The following is a 14,470-nucleotide window of genomic DNA, read 5'->3' as shown; positions in this document are numbered from 1 at the left end:
TGATGTGAAGTTGTTGATGCTAAATCAAGAAACTGTGAATCCTCCTCGCTGCTGGGATCCATCCTTATTGACTCCAATAAGAGGCTACACTGAGGTGGAGGCAGGTGATCTGCTGTTCTGTTAGCATTTCCAGAAAAACTACCAAACTCATCCTTATGAAACTTGATGAAGAGCAGTCAGATGAAGAACCTGATAGATTTACAGCTTTAACTCTGAAAGAAATCAGCTTTAGTAGCTGAAATAACTGAGGAGGTGATAAGCCTCCGGTCCTGAAGAGGCCTTAAGCTCCGCCCCCTTTAATTGTTACTAAGTTCATAAGAATTCAAGAGCTAGTTTATGCTCACAGTTCAAATGTTGGCGTCAACGAGACAAAAACGGGTCCTTTCCTGACTCTCGGTCGACTCTTTGGTCCGTCTGCAGCTGTCGAGTCTGCACCGTGTTACCGAGGCCGTCCTGCAGCAGGGCAGTAAATGGCAGGCTGTGCTGCAGGCTGGATGTGCTCGCTCAGGCAGCACATACGATAAATTGGAATCGATACAGAGAAGATTAGCATGGCCCCTGCGCAAGGATGACACGCAAAATCGTGAAGTGGTTCCACATTTTGATCTTTCGTCAGGTTAGAGTTACAAAATGCAACATTCTGCTTAAAAAATATTAAACTCCTATAACAGAAAGAGAAGAGGTGAAAGAAAGAAATATTCCAGTATAAAATACTTCATTCTTAAAACGTCTGAGTTTGTTGAAACAGTCGATGACTTTTTTTCATCTGTTATCTTATTTTTATCTGATTTGTAAAAATCTTTGCTGCTTTATTTTTATGTTCTTCATGCATTTTAAAGTTCTCATCATCATCATCGTCTCTGAACATCTCTCTCCAGGCAGCGCTCATAGGGATCATTTTGTGTGGAAGAGTCACATGACCCACAAAACACTGTTTTTCCCCTGTGAGTGGGCTTGGCAGGTGTGTGCAGTCCTGCAAACTATGGTAACAAAGTAATTCAGGCCCAGCATTGCTGATACTGATGGTTTAACCTATAAAGATGGCTTATGTGGGCGAGAACAGTGTGCCGTCATTCATTTAATAAATCATCACCGATTTGCAGATTCTGAACTTTAATAACCACTAAACAGCTGATTGTTGCTTTGCAGAATAATTCCTTATATAACATAAAAACCTGTTTTTAAAGCTCGTCTATCAAACTAGTATGGATCAGATATCAGTACTATTGATATTTGCATGAATCCGCCTGAAGTAGAGTCAAGCTTCGCAGAGTTCATAAGTGCTGTTGTGATACTCGTTACTGCTGACATGGAGTTCAGGTTTTACTGGCAGAGCTAACACAGAGGAGTCCTCACTGCACTGAGCTTCGTCTGCAGCCTCTGTCAACTCTGCTAATGCTAACCCGGGCTAGCCTCCGTCACAGACACACTGACATGCTAACATGGCAGAGCAGCCACCTGGTCACGGTGCGGAGCTGTCGTCTCTGGTATTCAGAAGAAAGAAGGCCGTGATTTTGGGTTATGTTTCTGTCACTGACAAGAAAATTCTGATAAATTATAATGAAATGACTCAAAACTTTGAGGTCAGAGTTTAGCTTCAACAAAAGAGGGCAGAGCCAGACTCCCCATCCTAACCCGACTGCTGTGAGGATCTGAGCTCTAATCATCCAATGGCTGAATCGGCTGCAGCAGATTCACAACTTTGTGCAGCGCTTTGAAGAACTGCACAACTTTAGTTTGAACCAAATGAATGTTTCCCAAAAATATTTAAACAAGTTCATCTCTGTACAGAATCAGTAAAAAATACAGAAACAACAGATACTGTAACCGTAACCTGAGGAAAGTGAGCATTCATCAAAATGTGGAACCGCTTCACGATTTTGCGTGTCATCCTTGCGCAGGGGCCATGCTAATCTTCTCTGTATCGATTCCAATTTATCGTATGTGCTGCCTGAGCGAGCACATCCAGCCTGCAGCACAGCCTGCCATTTACTGCCCTGCTGCAGGACGGCCTCGGTAACACGGTGCAGACTCGACGGCTGCAGACGGACCAACGAGTCGGCCGAGAGTCAGGAAAGGACCCGTTTTTGTCTCGTTGACGTCAACATTTGAACTGTGAGCATAAACTAGCTCTTCAATTCTTATGAAATTAGTTTTAATGCCAACATTTCCTTTTAGTCAAAAAGGGGCGGAGCTTGTGCCCCAAACTGACAGAGCAGTTCTGATGATCTCGCTATGAAGTTCATGCCAGAATAATCCAGAATAAAGCGAGCCCTGTTTGCAGCTGGCACCAGTCCTGGAATGACTTAATTCTCCTGCACAGCCTGAGGGTGATCGGCCTGTTTGTCTATGATTCACACTAAAACTACCGATCTTGGTAAAGAATGGCATCCTAACAAGATTTAGACGTAGATACAAACAACCGTCTTTAAAGTTCAGTTCCCAAACTGTTTTAATAAGTAAAACGATAGCCCGGGGTCATTTTCTCACACTCGTCTCAGTTTTGAAGAAAAATATGTGGCTTTGTGTACAGAGGGTGTACACCCAGACACAAGGCTAAGAGCTGGCTGACTGCAGGACACCGCTGGCTGCCTCTCGTGTAACTCGACACTATAATTACTTTAAGGTGACTTGATCCCCGGAGGCCTTCAAAACCAACAAAGAACAATAAAAGATGAAAAAAAGAAAGAACTAAAAGGACCAGATAAGCCAACAAGCGCTGTTGCAGACACTCAACGCAGCAGCAGAGCAGCAAACACAGAGACTTTCATCAGAGTTGAAATGCACGGGCAGCGGCGCACCTCTGCACAGCGTCCGAGGTTTTCATTCCTCACGCAGCTCCTGATGCGTCGTCACTGCTGGAAAACAGGCCTGCTCGATTACAGTCACCGCAATTACTCTGGTCCATAACTGCAATCTCAATCATTGAACACAACTATTCACCAACTTAACAAACTTCATGCAGTTACTGAATGTTAAAAATGAAAGAGAGGAAAAGGAGGTGAGCGCTGCATGCACTGAGGCTCTCCTTCCATTATCATCATCATCAGTTCACTTCAATTCAGTTTCTACAGCATCAAATCTCAACAACAGTCAGGTGCTTTGTATTATAAAGTCATACAGATAAGACCCCAACAATCAGACGGCCCTCTGTGAGCAGGCACTTGGTGACAGTGGGAACAAAAAACTCCCTTTCAACAGGAAGAAACAGGCAAACTCAGGGAGGGACAGCCAGTTAGGACCAGTCAAATGAAGCCTGGGGTCAGCAGCAGTTTTATTTATATAGCAGCAAATCACAGCAGCGGGCAGCTGAAGATAAACTGACACGAGCTATTCTCACACGGGGACCAACACAGGCCTTGTAGCAGAAAGCTAACAGGTCAAAGGCATTTAGATGTCAGATCCTCCATCACAGGAGTTCAAGGCTGCACGTATGAAAAGGTCCAATTCAACCGGGACGAACTGAGGGATTATTTGGACTTCTTTGCTGCTCTTTAGGATGGGGAAGTGTTTACTGGAAAATGTTGCAGGCAGCATATTTTTCTGATTTTTGCAATCGCATCTTCCTCCGTGCATAAACAATACAGGAAGCCCTGAAAACGTTCACACCTGTACCTGTGCTGGGAAAAAGTCCCACCCAGTCCCGTAGCTTTGCACCACGGCACGCTGCAGTGGGTTTTTTATTCCGTGTGCAACAGCGAGGTTAGAAATGATGAAGACTGTGGTTTCTGTGGGTTTCACCAGACCAGATGATATTTCTGAATGACCATGTAGAGCCCCTGCAGCTCGTACATATGGAACGATAACAGGAGGGCGAGATAAAGGGAAAACCAGGAGATGACGTCCTGCTCTAGGCTGAACGTAGAGATCTTTCGACCTCTTCATTCAACATACTGAAGCCCTTTAGAATATTTTTGATGGCCTTGGATCGAGTTGAAGAATTTGTAGTGATCAGCAGCCGTTCCTGACCAAACCTGAGGAGAGACTGCGCTGCCAGAACGCAACCCCCGCCCCCCGGGGACTAGGCCCGGATACGTCCGGCTGCAGAGCTCAGGATGATTCAAGCCTAAAGACATTTCCTCCAACCACAAGTACAGTTGGCTGCAACTCTGGTTATATAAAGATGGCATTTTTTTCCTCATCCTCTCCCACCACACTGCAGTGAGTGAGGTAGAGGTGATGTAATGAAAATCAAGAGCATGTATGAGGAAAGACAGAGACAGCAAAAACCTTTGGTGATCCTGAATCAGAAATAAGATCTCTTCCTTTCATAACGAGGGTTCAGCACATGCACAGGATGCTTTGAGCAGCTGTAAGCGACGTGCGTCTTTCATTTCATCGGATAGACTTGGCAGATGTGTTGCTGTGCACCAGTTTAAAGAGCGCTTCTCACATTGGTGCTAAACGTTGTTCAGTGTTGGAAAATAAACTAAATCAAACCTCAAACTAAGACTTTATGACTTCCTGCAATAACTGAGCACAGTTAGAGATAGGTCACGAGTTCAGCTGAGGTTGTTCAGGCATCGGATCAGGACACCTCCCTTTGGAGGTCTTCCAGGAACACCCAACTAGGGATGGGTATCGTTTAGGTTTTATCCGATACCGGTGCCAAACTGGTACTTTTGAAACGGTGCCGGTGCTTAACCGGTGCTTAAAGAATGGAGAACACAAAATTGGTCCAAAAACCTCTCATGTTCAGCTGTTTTTTTTGTAAAAAGATAACAATGTTAGCCTTTTCTGCAGCTATGGGGCATATATGGTATCACTCTTGGCTGGAAGCAGTGCTTAAACAATGGAAAAAACACAAACTTTGTCCTAAACCTCTCATGTTTAACTGTTTTCCACTTTTTCTTTGGTCATTTTAGCCTTTTTGGCAGGGTGAAGGAGTATCTGCCATCAAACAAGAAGACAGCCGCATGTAACTACGTCTGTGTTTGCTAGTTCACCTTACATGCATTAATGTAATAACATGTTTAGCCTACTCAATGTAAATTACACACGAACAACATTAAGCTACTCACGCAGAGAAGAACGGCTGCTGCTGCATCATCATCCTCATCATTCCTGCTACACTGGCAGGGCTAGGGGCCAGGACTCTATTCTTCGGGTTTTTGGGGGATGTTGCTAACTCCCGGTCCGATAACAGGCAACCCACCCGCAGTAGATGTGCTCGGTGTGAGGTCTCGCAGCAAGCTATCAAATACGGCGCATTTCTCGGCTTTTAAAAAAACGCTATGCGTCGCCAGGTGTTTCATCAGATTCTTGGTGTTACCTCCTTTGACAGTATCACAGTATCAGCTTAAAGCACTTGTTGCTGCTGAGTTTGCATCTTTTGCTGTGAAGTACAGCCAGACTTTGACCGCTTCGCCTTGGGCATTTTTAATCTGTAGCTCTGCTCTAAAAGAACATACGTACCTGGGCCCGCCTACTATCCTCGGAAACGTAAAATGATTGGCTAGAAGTGTATCACAGCTCAGGAAAAAAAAGCACCGAAATAAAGCACCGAAATGTGCGCTGCTTTTCTGTCTGGTTACTACCGTTTATGTCAGAACTGGTGCCATCATGGGACCGGATACCGGTACCCATCCCTACACCCAACTGTGAGGGGACCCTGGGAAAGAGGGAGATTATATATCTCATCTGGGTTGGAGCGCCTCAGGATCCCCCAGGAAGACCTGGAAAACGCTGCGCTTTTAAAGCAGGTCTGGAATAACCTGCTGAGCCTGCTGGAACTGCGGCCTGGCTTTGGATAAGTGGAAGAAAATTATGGATTAATTCATTCGATGCATTTAAGGAAAACGGAAATTATGGCTTCAAAGGGTGACACAGCAGTAGTCTAGCAAATCAGCTGTTAACTTCTCATTAAAAATACTTTATGGATTTTTTGCTGGACAAATGATGAATGTAGGAAGTCTTCCTTTCTATTACTTCAGACTTCCCCGGTGATTAACCTCTGAACATCCGCCAGGTCATTGGGGACTCCTCTAGTGTTAAGATTGGGTTTTGTTTTAGCCACAGGCTGATAGACAAACCTCCAGAAACTAGAATTACCCTTTAAATGTAATCCCAAAGCTTTGGCACCACAGCTTTTCTGTTAGGAGCTTTTCCAATTCGGTGGTCCAAACGTGGAAATTTCATTAAAAAAGGCCTAGAAACCCAAACCTGAGCCTTACATGGGTTGACCTGATGGAGGTTTCACTTTCAGTTAAAGAGGTTAAACATTTGTCACGATACTCAGGATGAGTTCAGTCTTAAGGTCACCGCTGAGAGTCCGAAAAGGTTTGCAGGAAGTGACGTTGGAAGAGCTTTTCTGATGCGTTTATTTCTGGTCACTGAGGAAAGAAAAAACGTCAAATAGCAGTTCAACAGTCGAGACGACTAAAGGTATGTTTGAAAGACACATCAGATTGTTTTACACTGAGTGTATTTGATATTCTTATTAATAATGAAGCGTTTCGGGATCAGATGAGGAAGCAGGACATGCTGTATGGCTCGTACACGGCTGTAGGAGAGGAAGTTCACTGTAAGGGAGCTCCACAGAGCCAAACTTATGGCACGAGTTACGTCCTAGTTTTTGTCACCTCAGAAAAAACAGAGAGAAGTGCTGGAGCGGTGGAAAAATGGCAGATTGAAAAGCAATAAATATGATGTGGGGCTGGAAATTGTTAAATGTTCAGTGTGGCTTGTGTTTTATTAAGTACAAGGCCAGAGCTTGGAAATCTGCTCCCTCTTAACATCCTATGGAATTTCCCTCACACTGGAAAGTCCCACTCAAGCTTCAGAGAGCTGTGTGTGTGTGTGTGTGTGTGTGTGTGTGTGTGTGTGTGTGTGTGTGTGTGTGTGTGTGTGTGTGTGTGTGTGTGTGCTGTCGAGGGGGAGCAGCACCACTGGCCAAATAACACACTTTATTGTATTACACTGCTGGCGCTAAAGCTGAAAAGCACGTCTCGATGATCTGGATTCCCGACATGACAGGTGTATTTATCAAATGAGTCACCTTTTCACTTTACCACATATCATTTACAACTAAATAAGAGTTTTATGGAGAAGAATTATAAATTATTAGATGCAAAATGTAAATTTTGGTAAATGTTAATTTTCAGCAGAGAGAATAAGACCTCCCCGTCCTCAGCCACCACCTCCAGCTCCTCCCAGGGGGCGCCGAGGCGCTCCAAAGTCACTTTTTACTGTCATTTCGTGAAATCTCAGGAGCTCAGAGATTCTCCGAGATGCTGGAGCAGCTTGAGAAGATGCGACGTTTTCATACTCCAACATACTTCTATGCTGATGTGACGTTGTTTTCTGAGCGGCGAGGCTGGCGTTGAGGGGAACACCGCGGTGACTCCAGCGTGCCTTCAAGCACCAGTATGAACGCTGACAAGGCTGCAGTGATGTCAACGAATGAGATGACCATAAACTATGCGGTGAGCTCAGGCGCCCTTCGGAGGAAGCTCACTGCTGCCAGCTGTTGTCTTTGTTCCTTCAGTCACAACCCACAGATCACAGCCACAGGAGAGGAACCAAGCTCGACCAGCAAATCCACAGACTCGCCTCCAGAACCTCGCCACAACTGACCAACCACCAGGGCTGCGTCACATCATAGCGGTGTTTTATGGAATATAAAAATGTCACTGTGGCAGAAACACCGTGCTTTTACACTCCTCAGTGCGCCACAACAGGCCCAGCCGTGTCTGAGAGACCACGTGTCGGCCTTGGACCTGGAGCTACTTCGACAACATGTTTAACCACTTGGAGCAAAAACACAGCACGGAGTGCAGCCGGGCTCCAAACGAGGAGAGGCGAGCAGCAAACGTAGACCGACGACGCGCTCGCTGGCTGCTCACCGTGTGGAAGATCAAACGGGGGATGGAAATTACCGATGCACGGCGGAAGCTTTTAGAAGCTTGATCCAAAACACAAAAGATCCCCAGGGAAAAATATCTCACAGTTTCATTCTTATAACGGTAAAAGCTAAAACTCCTGGTAGTCGCCGTAGCTCAGCAGGTAGAGCAGGTCAGCTGTTAGCCACAAGGTTGGTGGTTCGATTCCTGGCTGCTCCAGTCTATATGCTAAACGTCCTTGGGTGAGATACTGACCCGAGCTGCTCTCTGATGGAGCCAGTGCGTGTGAATGAGGCAGCTTGCATAAAGTGCTACATAAGAAACTTACAGTTACTTCAACTAAAATGTTCAACAGTTATTTTATACTTTTACTTTAAAAAGAAACAACTCCGGCTACGTTTGTGCTTACATCTGATTTATGCTGTGTGCGTAATGCTGCTGCTGGCTTTAATACATCCACTCTGTGAATCAGGCAGTCTGTCATCAGTGACAGCAGCTCGGTGGGAAAGGATGCAAAACGCCCTCCATCTACTTACACTTACAAAGGCTGATGCCAACAAGCTGCAAGCATCAAAGAAACATCATTCACAGTATTTTTTTAAATAATCTCAAATATCATTACTGCAAACTTCACACTATAAATGTGAGGCTGCATCGATCGGTGTGTCGATCGCTCCTCAAGAACAAAACCCTGAGATACGTGAACTCTTCCGCTTGAGGCTGAAATTTTTGAGATTTAAAGTTAAATTTCGTCCCCGTGGAAACAAATCCTGCAGAGGAATGGTTCCACGGCAAATTTCTTCTAGAGGCACTGTGGCAGGCTTCGTTGTGTTGAGTGGGAAGGCGTTAGTCTGTGGTCTCCCTGGCAACAGGTTAAAAACCAAACCAAAAATCCAAAATAAAAACAGAATTTTACTGTAAGACATTTGTAGGCCTGGATTTACTTTTTATGGCACACCTACCTGAAATAAAGCATCTGAAAGAGCCCACAGTGTTTAAAGTGTGAAAACACAAACGCTCATTTTATTCACATCGTCCACTAAAGAATCGATTTTAGCTTGAATAACGTGACATCACTTCATTAAATCCTACAAAGAGTTTAAATAGAAATGTTGCCAGAAACGACAGAATCTCAGGTTAAAGCTCACAAAACTATTTCAACAACCATCCACCAGCTAAAACTCAAATGAGAGCAGAAAGACGTGAACACAGAGCGTGGATCGTTCACCCGCACGGACACGCCGGCACGGACACGCTGGCACGGACATGCCATCAGGCTGAAAGCCGACAGCTCACAGATTCAGATGCTGCAGTTTCATCACTCTGACCAAAACTGACTGAACGAGCAGCAAAAGAAGATCCAAACCACGTTTGCTCAACATCGTCAGTGTTTCTTACTTTGGCTGTTTTTGTTTTCTCTCTCACTGTTTTTCAAGAACAGTTTCCCATCAAAAATCTGTTTTCTGCATTATTTGCTTGCTTATCGGCCGCTGTTTTTTTTTTCCAGAAATCACCTCCAACAAGAAAGCCTCATTTCTGCTGTTCAGTGCAGAAATATAAGCTTTTTAAAATGATGCCAAACTCAAAACTCTTAGCTGAGTCTCTAATCAAACCTCTGTAACTTCAGCAACATCAGGTTCAGAAGCTGATTCATGGTTTTCTTCCATTTTTGATCGACTGCAGAATATTTTTAAGGTTATCTGTAGGAAAAAGTCAGACCAGGAAAATCTCCTTCATGTGTTTCTGTTTTAGCCTCAGTTACTTTGACACAAACGCTTCAGCTGTGATGCTCACAGCTCTGATGAAGGGTCAGCTTTGTTTTTATACAGAGATAAAATATATTTGGATATGTACGAATAAATGATCAGAATTAGAATATTTCTGACTGTCAGAGTCAAAATCGAATGATTACAGAAATCCGTGACGATGCCCTACTGCAGATACAGACGTGTCTAACGTATGAATACGCGTCCTGGTATCATGAGGCACTTTAATGATGATTTTTCTTGTATTACTGCAATTTTTTTTTTAATCTTAGCACTGAACGACCGACTTCAGTTTAACCACAGTTGGATCGTCAGCTGAAAATATCCGGTCTTCGTTCAGCCGTCAAAAACCCATGTTTGGTGAAAATAAGCAGGTTCTGGGTGAGTCATGAGGAAACATGTCCAGACAGAGTCGCCGGGGAGCCGTCATGTAGCCCACACACTTTCACCCCAGCATATGCACACACACTCACGAAAGCCGAGACACGAGTGAAAGCCGAGGTTGCTCATTACGGCACCTGCGGGTGGTTTCAGGTTAATAAACCCCCCGAACGCCTACATTCAGCCCCGTGGACGAGTGTGCTGTGGATCTGACACGTAACTGTGGGACATTTCTTTCTTCCGGTGAAAAAACTTTGAGCGAGGATGTTGAGGAGTCCTCAGAAACTCGTGCGCTGAGCTGTATTTGTGCTGGCAGACAGTGGCAGCTATTAAACAATCACTGCGCTGTGGAAGACACTAAAGTTCTGTTCATACAGGATCATTTCCAGCTGGGGAGGTGCTGCAATGCAATTATTAGCAGAGAGGAAGAAACCCTGCTGCACTGCATATTTATACATTATAACCATTTTCTGAGAGCAAAACAAGGTTTTTGTTCTAATAGAGCTAAAAAATGTATTTTTAAAATGGAAAAAAGATGAAAAACCGTCTAAGAAAGGAAAACGTTCGACTTCGATAGGGGGTCGTAAAAAAGATTTTACTTTTTTATCAGATTACTTAAAGACAGCATGTTGCCATGAATATTCCTTTGAGTGTGGATAGATTTGTTTAAAACCTTTACGAGTAGCTGATGCTTTTCCCAACTTAGGAACGTTTCCCTGCTGGAGTTGATCCTGATGTAGACCGATTAACTAAACTGGTCACACGCTCACAGAAACACAAGAGAGAAACCAAACTGACGTTCTCGTGAAAAACAGTCACTAATCTGCATCCAAGTATCCATGTGGATCCGTGGACTCACGCATGCATTCATTCGCTAGTTTACTCAAAGTAAACGTCGCCGGCAGCAGACTGTAGAAGCAGAGCTGAATCATGTGATGTTAAAACTCACGGGGACCTAACGGCGGGCTCTTGGAAGGCAACCGTGTCGCAGAAACATGCAAATTGATTCGTTTACATGTTATCAGGTATTCCCGGGAAAGACTGGAAGCATCCCAGAGGTGCACATGTGGCAGCCTTGAAGGAGCTTTGTTCTTCGCCTGCTCCGGAGGTGCAGGACGGGAGTTGGAAGCCGTCTCCACTTGAAAGCACTCGTAATGTTTCCGTCCACTCTCACTCCTCTCACGAGGTTGTTCCCGGCTGCTGCAGGCAGCACGGCCCAGCAGAGTGAGGAACAAAAAGGTCTGGTGTACCCGCTTTGCACCACCTGCTCCACACCAAACATCAGACGCACACATTTAGAGATGAGCTGCTGAGTACATTTAGCAGCTGCTTTGCCCTCAGGAGTTGGTACGGCCCAAATCAGACACGAACTCACAGAAACTGGCTCTGATATAAAGTGGACTACTACTCTTCCTTCTATTAAATCATTCATTTTACAAAGTGTGGAGCTGCTGCAGAACAAAAACAAAGTCCATGCTTGACTCTCCAACCTCCCAGCGACACAGCTCACCTGGTGTCTGTGTGGGCCTCACGACGCCACTCTGACAGGCTCCCCGGTGACCGTCTAAACACCTTTGTCATGACTCAGCTGGGATCGACTGAACGTTAGTGCGTCTGAGTGTGTGTGTGTGTGTGTGTGATGGTAAGGGGGCTGGAAGCCTGACATACGTCAACAGAGTGTGATACATGCCTGGGCAAAGAACAAAACAGTTCACACATTCACACCACAGTCAGCGTTGGCTTTTAAAAGCTGGGGGTCTGACGCATGAACACACAGACAAACCCCGCCCACTCCTCACGTTGCATTCGAGGGTGCTTTGGTTATAAATCTATTAAAGAAAACGTCTGCTGCCAGCTTCACTGCAGATCTGTAAATATGATCATAAAAACTTGAGTTAACTGAGCAGCAGTCGAGTTTTGTCCAGCTGTCACCAAACATGTTTTCTGCTGCATAGAAAGTTCAACATAATACTTTTACTTTGAAGTTCAGCTTCACTTTGAACACGGAGGAAATTCAATACCTTACTTTGCTCCCTCAGTTCTTCATGCCATTTGATCGCGGGCCTACACGTAAACATGGAAGGATTAATCCTTAAATTCAACACGGCTCACATAAGATCTCTTTTCATACGTTAATCCTGGCATTGTATCGATTTACACGAGCACCAGGAGTGGACTGTGGACACGTGAGATTACGGCTGATGCTGCCATCCAAACCTGGGTTAGCTGTCAAATGATAGTGACGGCTCACATAAGGGTTTGTGTGCCACCTGGAAGGTCAGGGGGTCAATCCCTCAGGGTCCCAAATTGCCCCCAATGCATGCATCAAGTGTAAATCATCAGCTGTGTCCAAATCCTCAAGGATTGGTCAGCTCACAGGTGGGGAGGAAGAACCCCCTTTTAACAGGATGAGGGAGGGGCATCCATCAAAGAGAGATCACAAACAAAGCATGGGAGGGACTCCTTTTGACATGACCTTTCACCTCTCATCTGAGAAGTTTCCTCAGTTCTACTCAGCTGATAATAGCGTTACTGTCATTACATCGTCGTTTCTACTCTGGAATCTGCACGACGTCACGGAGACAGAAGCTCCATGAACCCACCTTTCAACCTTCTGTTTGTGAGGGGCAGCCAATTAGAAGACAGTTGGCTTAATGGGGCAGGAGCTAAAATGTTTTCCTTGAGACAGAGGAGGAGCGCAGGGATTGTCCCGAGTCCCAGTTTAAGATAAAGAAGGATTATTTTCAACCACCAGTCATCCAAAGCTACTCTGGTAGATTCCAGGAAGAAAAAAATGCACCAAGATTTTGTGTTTGGAGAAAATGCTTCCAAGTTGTGTCCGAGAGGTGAGAGGTGGAACATCTCGGAAGAACCGAAACAAAGTCAAGCTGCCCTCGAATGAAGTATTTGGGATTACGGTGAGCAGGATGACGGAGAATAAAGACAGAAATCAGCAGCTAAACAGAGTCAGTAGAAACTGCAGCACACTGGTGCTTGTCTCGGTACCTTGAGCCCTCACTCCCAAACTTGACCAAACTCATTGACTAACAAATTACGGCCTAATTTGGACGATCGTTCTTCTTCCCCACTGCTGCTGCCACCACTCAGCAGCTGAAACGCTGCTCACGCTCCTTAATTACTCAGGAAAATTAAACACAAGCGCAGCTATTTTGGAGAGCGGGACGTTTCCCCCACTACATTTTTTTTCTTTAATGTAATTTGTAGAAATTGCGGCAGCAACAAATCACCGAAGGTAGCGTGTAAAGCTTTTATTCCAGCAGTCCTGTCTTTCTGCCAAGAATATGTGGCGAGCTGGCAGCAGGAGAACGACACAAACAACAGAACGGAACATTTGTTCCTCACATTCAGGTTTAAACACTCAATACATCAGAAATGACCAGAAACATTACATCTCAGAGCAAACACGCTGTTAAACGCTTTAACATGTGCGCATCTGTGAAAGGTAAACGACAGAGCTGAAGAAACTTCCTGTTATTCCTTACGAACGACACACGGAGCCAGCATCAGTCATCTCAATGAGCCTAAAAGCCTTTATTTTCCACTTCGGCGGAGCTTTCAGACGCTTGTTGTTCCTCGCTATTACACCAAAGGGAGTTGGGGTCCTGGCTATTTTAAGAAGAAAAGGGAAAAAAGCCACTGCACAGAGATCTTAGCTGTATCTCATTTTACAGCCAGACTACATATTTCCTCTTCAGCTCCAACAAGACAGACTCATGACTCACAAATGTGTCTTTTAAAAGAGGAGGCTGAAATGTCAGGAGAGCTGCTGGCTTCATAAAGAAAACACATCTACTTTCAATAGTTGTGGAATTAAATCTAAAAAGGTCAGAAAGCAGATTTTTCTCCCGGCCTACGCTTCCTGTTTGATGTGCCGAGCTCTGCAGGCATCCGAATCTGAGGCGCGATCATCCAGAATCCACCGACGGCATAACAACCAAAAAGCCGACCCGACTTCAGGTCCGACCTGTTCCTTCAGGTGTCCTTCTGACGTTTCACCACCTCAAACTCAACATGGCACAACAGCTTCTGTCAAACTGACCCGAACTCTACATGGAGGCTCCTCGCTGCTGCCAACAGCCGAGCACGTGGCTACACGCCGAGGCCGATCACATCTGGCAAAGTATTCTTTTCACCGCGTACCAAAGGACGGCTTGTTCAGTTCACACTGATGACGGCGGGGAGGAAGAACAGGACGAGGAATCCACATGATCAGGGAGGGGCATCCATCAGAGAGAGATCACAAAGCATGGGGGGGACTCTTTTTGACATGACCTTTCACCTCTTATTTGAGAGGTTTCAGTTCTAAAGATCAGGATCTTTTTAACAGCGCTGATGTCATTACTCGTCCTGGGACGGACCCTGAATGTGGCGTTTCACATCGTTGGAGAAAATGCTTCCAAGCTGTGTCCGAGAGGTGGAACAGCTTGGAAGAACCGAAATAAAGTCAAGCTGCCCTCCAAT

At 45.2% G+C, this 14,470-nt stretch overlaps 1 protein-coding gene and 2 non-coding genes across 3 annotated transcripts in view; 1 reads left to right on the top strand and 2 right to left on the bottom strand.

Moving 5' to 3' along the window:
* efl1 (elongation factor like GTPase 1) overlaps positions 1-14,470 on the bottom strand; it is a 73,452-nt gene that overhangs the window by 25,652 nt on the left and 33,330 nt on the right. The gene's annotated exons all lie outside the window — the stretch shown is intronic.
* On the top strand, positions 497-603 carry LOC146639203 (U6 spliceosomal RNA). The gene has a single exon (XR_014906384.1). It is a non-coding gene; the product is annotated as a U6 spliceosomal RNA (small nuclear RNA).
* LOC146639202 (U6 spliceosomal RNA) lies at positions 1,857-1,963 on the bottom strand. Its single transcript, XR_014906386.1, has one exon. It is a non-coding gene; the product is annotated as a U6 spliceosomal RNA (small nuclear RNA).

This window comes from Diplotaxodon limnothrissa, linkage group LG1 (assembly GCF_057381915.1).
Source record: "Diplotaxodon limnothrissa isolate DT_005_m linkage group LG1, D_limnothrissa_male_GT1.1, whole genome shotgun sequence".
Lineage (NCBI taxonomy): Eukaryota > Metazoa > Chordata > Actinopteri > Cichliformes > Cichlidae > Diplotaxodon > Diplotaxodon limnothrissa.
The sequence above is the reverse complement of the archived record's forward strand: the minus strand, read 5'-3'. Positions and strand labels throughout refer to the sequence as shown.